Source organism: Gasterosteus aculeatus, chromosome 5 (genome assembly GCF_964276395.1).
Source record: "Gasterosteus aculeatus chromosome 5, fGasAcu3.hap1.1, whole genome shotgun sequence".
Taxonomy (NCBI): domain Eukaryota; kingdom Metazoa; phylum Chordata; class Actinopteri; order Perciformes; family Gasterosteidae; genus Gasterosteus; species Gasterosteus aculeatus.
The window spans coordinates 4,319,479-4,328,041 of record NC_135692.1 but is presented as its reverse complement, the minus strand read 5'-3'; positions in this window follow the sequence as shown (position 1 = coordinate 4,328,041).

Below are 8,563 nucleotides of genomic sequence, written 5' to 3'. Positions count from 1 at the left end.
ACGTACTTTCCTGAGGTGCTAGTTTGAGGAGAATTCTGTTAACCAATGCATTCTTGTGTTCTGTGCGTTTTTAAGCTTTCTCTCAGCATGCAAACGCCTTTATAGTGAAGAAAGCAACAAAACTTAGTTTGAACAAAAAAGGTTGGAAAACTATTCACAAATCATGATACTATCATAAAACAGATAAATGCACTTTCCTGAGGTGCTAGTTTGAAGAGAACACTGTTAACCAATGCATTCTTGTGTTCTGTGCGTTTTTAAGCTTTCTCTCAGCCTGCAAACGCCTTTATAGTGAAGAAAGCAACAAAACTTAGTTTGAACAAAAAAGGTTGGAAAACTATTCACAAATCATGATACTATCATAAAACAGATAAACGTACTTTCCTGAGGTGCTAGTTTGAGGAGAACACTGTTAACCAATTCATTCTTGTGTTCTGTGCGTTTTTAAGCTTTCTCTCGGCCTGCAAACGCCTTTTTAGTGAAGAAAGCAACAAAACTTAGTTTGAACAAAAAAGGTTGGAAAACTATTCACAAATCATGATACTATCATAAAACAGATAGATGCACTTTCCTGGGGTGCTAGTTTGAGGAGAACACTGTTAACCAATGCATTCTTGTGTTCTGTGCGTTTTTAAGCTTTCTCTCGTCCTGCAAACGCCTTTATAGTGAAGAAAGCAACAAAACTTAGTTTGAACAAAAAAGGTTGGAAAACTATTCACAAATCATGATACTATCATAAAACAGATAGATGCACTTTCCTGGGGTGCTAGTTTGAGGAGAACACTGTTAACCAATGCATTCTTGTGTTCTGTGCGTTTTTAAGCTTTCTCTCGTCCTGCAAACGCCTTTATAGTGAAGAAAGCAACAAAACTTAGTTTGAACAAAAAAGGTTGGAAAACTATTCACAAATCATGATACCATCATGAAACAGATAAACGTACTTTCCTGAGGTGCTAGTTTGAAGAGAACACTGTTAACCAATGCATTCTTGTGTTCTGTGCGTTTTTAAGCTTTCTCTCGTCCTGCAAACGCCTTTATAGTGAAGAAAGCAACAAAACTTAGTTTGAACAAAAAAGGTTGGAAAACTATTCACAAATCATGATACTATCATAAAACAGATAGATGCACTTTCCTGGGGTGCTAGTTTGAGGAGAACACTGTTAACCAATGCATTCTTGTGTTCTGTGCGTTTTTAAGCTTTCTCTCGTCCTGCAAACGCCTTTATAGTGAAGAAAGCAACAAAACTTAGTTTGAACAAAAAAGGTTGGAAAACTATTCACAAATCATGATACCATCATGAAACAGATAAACGTACTTTCCTGAGGTGCTAGTTTGAAGAGAACACTGTTAACCAATGCATTCTTGTGTTCTGTGCGTTTTTAAGCTTTCTCTCGGCCTGCAAACGCCTTTATAGTGAAGAAAGCAACAAAACTTAGTTTGAACAAAAAAGGTTGGAAAACTATTCACAAATCATAATACCATCATAAAACACATAAATGCACTTTCCTGAGGTGCTAGTTTGAGGAGAACACTGTTAACCAATGCATTCTTGTGTTCTGTGCGTTTTTCAGCCTTCTCTCAGCCTGCAAACGCCCTAATTGTGAAGAAAGCAACAAAACTTAGTTTGAACAAAAAAGGTTGGAAAACTATTCACAAATCATGATACTATCATAAAACAGATAGATGCACTTTCCTGGGGTGCTAGTTTGAGGAGAACACTGTTAACCAATGCATTCTTGTGTTCTGTGCGTTTTTAAGCTTTCTCTCGGCCTGCAAACGCCTTTATAGTGAAGAAAGCAACAAAACTTAGTTTGAACAAAAAAGGTTGGAAAACTATTCACAAATCATGATACTATCATAAAACAGATAAATGCACTTTCCTGAGGTGCTAGTTTGAGGATAATTCTGTTAACCAATGCATTCTTGTGTTCTGTGCGTTTTTAAGCTTTCTCTCAGCCTGCAAACGCCTTTATAGTGAAGAAAGCAACAAAACTTAGTTTGAACAAAAAAGGTTGGAAAACTATTCACAAATCATGATACTATCATAAAACAGATAAATGCACTTTCCTGAGGTGCTAGTTTGAAGACAACACTGTTAACCAATGCATTCTTGTGTTCTGTGCGTTTTTAAGCTTTCTCTCGGCCTGCAAACGCCTTTATAGTGAAGAAAGCAACAAAACTTAGTTTGAACAAAAAAGGTTGGAAAACTATTCACAAATCATGATACCATCATGAAACAGATAAACGTACTTTCCTGAGGTGCTAGTTTGAGGAGAACACTGTTAACCAATGCATTCTTGTGTTCTGTGCGTTTTTAAGCTTTCTCTCGTCCTGCAAACGCCTTTATAGTGAAGAAAGCAACAAAACTTAGTTTGAACAAAAAAGGTTGGAAAACTATTCACAAATCATGATACTATCATAAAACAGATAAATGCACTTTCCTGGGGTGCTAGTTTGAGGAGAACACTGTTAACCAATGCATTCTTGTGTTCTGTGCGTTTTTAAGCTTTCTCTCGTCCTGCAAACGCCTTTATAGTGAAGAAAGCAACAAAACTTAGTTTGAACAAAAAAGGTTGGAAAACTATTCACAAATCATGATACTATCATAAAACAGATAAATGCACTTTCCTGAGGTGCTAGTTTGAAGAGAACACTGTTAACCAATGCATTCTTGTGTTCTGTGCGTTTTTAAGCTTTCTCTCGGCCTGCAAACGCCTTTATAGTGAAGAAAGCAACAAAACTTAGTTTGAACAAAAAAGGTTGGAAAACTATTCACAAATCATGATACCATCATGAAACAGATAAACGTACTTTCCTGAGGTGCTAGTTTGAAGAGAACACTGTTAACCAATGCATTCTTGTGTTCTGTGCGTTTTTAAGCTTTCTCTCGTCCTGCAAACGCCTTTATAGTGAAGAAAGCAACAAAACTTAGTTTGAACAAAAAAGGTTGGAAAACTATTCACAAATCATGATACTATCATAAAACAGATAGATGCACTTTCCTGGGGTGCTAGTTTGAGGAGAACACTGTTAACCAATGCATTCTTGTGTTCTGTGCGTTTTTAAGCTTTCTCTCGTCCTGCAAACGCCTTCATAGTGAAGAAAGCAACAAAACTTAGTTTGAACAAAAAAGGTTGGAAAACTATTCACAAATCATGATACCATCATGAAACAGATAAACGTACTTTCCTGAGGTGCTAGTTTGAGGAGAATTCTGTTAACCAATGCATTCTTGTGTTCTGTGCGTTTTTAAGCTTTCTCTCAGCATGCAAACGCCTTTATAGTGAAGAAAGCAACAAAACTTAGTTTGAACAAAAAAGGTTGGAAAACTATTCACAAATCATGATACTATCATAAAACAGATAAATGCACTTTCCTGAGGTGCTAGTTTGAAGAGAACACTGTTAACCAATGCATTCTTGTGTTCTGTGCGTTTTTAAGCTTTCTCTCAGCCTGCAAACGCCTTTATAGTGAAGAAAGCAACAAAACTTAGTTTGAACAAAAAAGGTTGGAAAACTATTCACAAATCATGATACTATCATAAAACAGATAAACGTACTTTCCTGAGGTGCTAGTTTGAGGAGAACACTGTTAACCAATTCATTCTTGTGTTCTGTGCGTTTTTAAGCTTTCTCTCGGCCTGCAAACGCCTTTATAGTGAAGAAAGCAACAAAACTTAGTTTGAACAAAAAAGGTTGGAAAACTATTCACAAATCATGATACCATCATGAAACAGATAAACGTACTTTCCTGGGGTGCTAGTTTGAGGAGAACACTGTTAACCAATGCATTCTTGTGTTCTGTGCGTTTTTAAGCTTTCTCTCGTCCTGCAAACGCCTTCATAGTGAAGAAAGCAACAAAACTTAGTTTGAACAAAAAAGGTTGGAAAACTATTCACAAATCATGATACCATCATGAAACAGATAAACGTACTTTCCTGAGGTGCTAGTTTGAGGAGAATTCTGTTAACCAATGCATTCTTGTGTTCTGTGCGTTTTTAAGCTTTCTCTCAGCATGCAAACGCCTTTATAGTGAAGAAAGCAACAAAACTTAGTTTGAACAAAAAAGGTTGGAAAACTATTCACAAATCATGATACTATCATAAAACAGATAAATGCACTTTCCTGAGGTGCTAGTTTGAAGAGAACACTGTTAACCAATGCATTCTTGTGTTCTGTGCGTTTTTAAGCTTTCTCTCAGCCTGCAAACGCCTTTATAGTGAAGAAAGCAACAAAACTTAGTTTGAACAAAAAAGGTTGGAAAACTATTCACAAATCATGATACTATCATAAAACAGATAAACGTACTTTCCTGAGGTGCTAGTTTGAGGAGAACACTGTTAACCAATTCATTCTTGTGTTCTGTGCGTTTTTAAGCTTTCTCTCGGCCTGCAAACGCCTTTTTAGTGAAGAAAGCAACAAAACTTAGTTTGAACAAAAAAGGTTGGAAAACTATTCACAAATCATGATACTATCATAAAACAGATAGATGCACTTTCCTGGGGTGCTAGTTTGAGGAGAACACTGTTAACCAATGCATTCTTGTGTTCTGTGCGTTTTTAAGCTTTCTCTCGTCCTGCAAACGCCTTTATAGTGAAGAAAGCAACAAAACTTAGTTTGAACAAAAAAGGTTGGAAAACTATTCACAAATCATGATACTATCATAAAACAGATAGATGCACTTTCCTGGGGTGCTAGTTTGAGGAGAACACTGTTAACCAATGCATTCTTGTGTTCTGTGCGTTTTTAAGCTTTCTCTCGGCCTGCAAACGCCTTTATAGTGAAGAAAGCAACAAAACTTAGTTTGAACAAAAAAGGTTGGAAAACTATTCACAAATCATGATACTATCATAAAACAGATAGATGCACTTTCCTGGGGTGCTAGTTTGAGGAGAACACTGTTAACCAATGCATTCTTGTGTTCTGTGCGTTTTTAAGCTTTCTCTCGGCCTGCAAACGCCTTTATAGTGAAGAAAGCAACAAAACTTAGTTTGAACAAAAAAGGTTGGAAAACTATTCACAAATCATGATACTATCATAAAACAGATAGATGCACTTTCCTGGGGTGCTAGTTTGAGGAGAACACTGTTAACCAATGCATTCTTGTGTTCTGTGCGTTTTTAAGCTTTCTCTCGGCCTGCAAACGCCTTTATAGTGAAGAAAGCAACAAAACTTAGTTTGAACAAAAAATGTTGGAAAACTATTCACAAATCATGATACCATAATGAAAGTTTTTAAGCTTTCTCTCGTCCTGCAAACGCCTTTATAGTGAAGAAAGCAACAAAACTTAGTTTGAACAAAAAAGGTTGGAAAACTATTCACAAATCATGATACCATCATGAAACAGATAAACGTACTTTCCTGAGGTGCTAGTTTGAAGAGAACACTGTTAACCAATGCATTCTTGTGTTCTGTGCGTTTTTAAGCTTTCTCTCGGCCTGCAAACGCCTTTATAGTGAAGAAAGCAACAAAACTTAGTTTGAACAAAAAAGGTTGGAAAACTATTCACAAATCATAATACCATCATAAAACACATAAATGCACTTTCCTGAGGTGCTAGTTTGAGGAGAACACTGTTAACCAATGCATTCTTGTGTTCTGTGCGTTTTTCAGCCTTCTCTCAGCCTGCAAACGCCCTAATTGTGAAGAAAGCAACAAAACTTAGTTTGAACAAAAAAGGTTGGAAAACTATTCACAAATCATGATACTATCATAAAACAGATAGATGCACTTTCCTGGGGTGCTAGTTTGAGGAGAACACTGTTAACCAATGCATTCTTGTGTTCTGTGCGTTTTTAAGCTTTCTCTCGGCCTGCAAACGCCTTTATAGTGAAGAAAGCAACAAAACTTAGTTTGAACAAAAAAGGTTGGAAAACTATTCACAAATCATGATACTATCATAAAACAGATAAATGCACTTTCCTGAGGTGCTAGTTTGAGGATAATTCTGTTAACCAATGCATTCTTGTGTTCTGTGCGTTTTTAAGCTTTCTCTCAGCCTGCAAACGCCTTTATAGTGAAGAAAGCAACAAAACTTAGTTTGAACAAAAAAGGTTGGAAAACTATTCACAAATCATGATACTATCATAAAACAGATAAATGCACTTTCCTGAGGTGCTAGTTTGAAGACAACACTGTTAACCAATGCATTCTTGTGTTCTGTGCGTTTTTAAGCTTTCTCTCGGCCTGCAAACGCCTTTATAGTGAAGAAAGCAACAAAACTTAGTTTGAACAAAAAAGGTTGGAAAACTATTCACAAATCATGATACCATCATGAAACAGATAAACGTACTTTCCTGAGGTGCTAGTTTGAAGAGAACACTGTTAACCAATGTATTCTTGTGTTCTGTGCGTTTTTAAGCTTTCTCTCGGCCTGCAAACGCCTTTATAGTGAAGAAAGCAACAAAACTTAGTTTGAACAAAAAAGGTTGGAAAACTATTCACAAATCATGATACCATCATGAAACAGATAAACGTACTTTCCTGAGGTGCTAGTTTGAAGAGAACACTGTTAACCAATGCATTCTTGTGTTCTGTGCGTTTTTAAGCTTTCTCTCGTCCTGCAAACGCCTTTATAGTGAAGAAAGCAACAAAACTTAGTTTGAACAAAAAAGGTAGGAAAACTATTCACAAATCATGATACTATCATAAAACAGATAGATGCACTTTCCTGGGGTGCTAGTTTGAGGAGAACACTGTTAACCAATGCATTCTTGTGTTCTGTGCGTTTTTAAGCTTTCTCTCGGCCTGCAAACGCCTTTATAGTGAAGAAAGCAACAAAACTTAGTTTGAACAAAAAAGGTTGGAAAACTATTCACAAATCATGATACTATCATAAAACAGATAGATGCACTTTCCTGGGGTGCTAGTTTGAGGAGAACACTGTTAACCAATGCATTCTTGTGTTCTGTGCGTTTTTAAGCTTTCTCTCGGCCTGCAAACGCCTTTATAGTGAAGAAAGCAACAAAACTTAGTTTGAACAAAAAATGTTGGAAAACTATTCACAAATCATGATACCATAATGAAAGTTTTTAAGCTTTCTCTCGTCCTGCAAACGCCTTTATAGTGAAGAAAGCAACAAAACTTAGTTTGAACAAAAAAGGTTGGAAAACTATTCACAAATCATGATACTATCATAAAACAGATAGATGCACTTTCCTGGGGTGCTAGTTTGAGGAGAACACTGTTAACCAATGCATTCTTGTGTTCTGTGCGTTTTTAAGCTTTCTCTCGGCCTGCAAACGCCTTTATAGTGAAGAAAGCAACAAAACTTAGTTTGAACAAAAAATGTTGGAAAACTATTCACAAATCATGATACCATAATGAAAGTTTTTAAGCTTTCTCTCGTCCTGCAAACGCCTTTATAGTGAAGAAAGCAACAAAACTTAGTTTGAACAAAAAAGGTTGGAAAACTATTCACAAATCATGATACCATCATGAAACAGATAAACGTACTTTCCTGAGGTGCTAGTTTGAAGAGAACACTGTTAACCAATGCATTCTTGTGTTCTGTGCGTTTTTAAGCTTTCTCTCAGCCTGCAAACGCCCTAATTGTGAAGAAAGCAACAAAACTTAGTTTGAACAAAAAAGGTTGGAAAACTATTCACAAATCATGATACTATCATAAAACAGATAGATGCACTTTCCTGGGGTGCTAGTTTGAGGAGAACACTGTTAACCAATGCATTCTTGTGTTCTGTGCGTTTTTAAGCTTTCTCTCGGCCTGCAAACGCCTTTATAGTGAAGATGTTACGATGGAATGATGGGAAACCAGGAGCGAGATGCGGTAAAGAGTCTTTTAATGGTCAAAAGGAAAAACAGTCCTCAATAATGAATAAACTCAAAGTCCTCTGGCGTTGGCCGGAAACATAACAAAAGCAGACAGGGGAAATCAGGAACTTAGGGGCATAAGGATTACTCCCGTGAGGACAGCGTTCGGGGATCCCGGGGTGCTCCCTACCAGCCTGATCCAGCAGAGAGGTGAAAGCAGATGAGCTGCCGGGGAAGCGCGCCGGTCGGGCACTCTGGAAAGGCACAGTCACAAATACGCGGACGGTGAAGGTGCAGGGCAAGACAGGACGAGACGAGTGCTGACGCGTGTGCCTACATTCATGGAATAATCCGACAACAAGACAAGGCTAGAGGGAGGGAATAAGAAGCAGGCAAAATCAGGTGGAAGAGGTTTCAGGTGAGACAATGATGAGGACGAGGGGAATCAGCTGTGAGGGATAATGAGGGGAGAGAGAGAGCAAGGGCAGGGGGTGTTTGCCTGAGAGTACCACAAGAGGGAGACAGGGGACAAGGAGGGAAGAGGAAGCCAGGGTCATGACAGTACCCCCCCTCTCAATGAGCGCCCCCAGGCGCTCCCTGGGATAGTCGGCGGGTCCGGCGGAAGTCATCGATCAGTGCGGGATGGATGTCCCGGGAGGGGGTCCAACTTCTCTCCTCTGGGCCGTACCCCTCCCAGTCGATGAGATATTGATGACCGCGACCCCGGCGGCGCACATCGAGAATACGGCGAACCCTGTAGGCAGGAGCGTCTTCGACAAGACTAGGCGATCGAA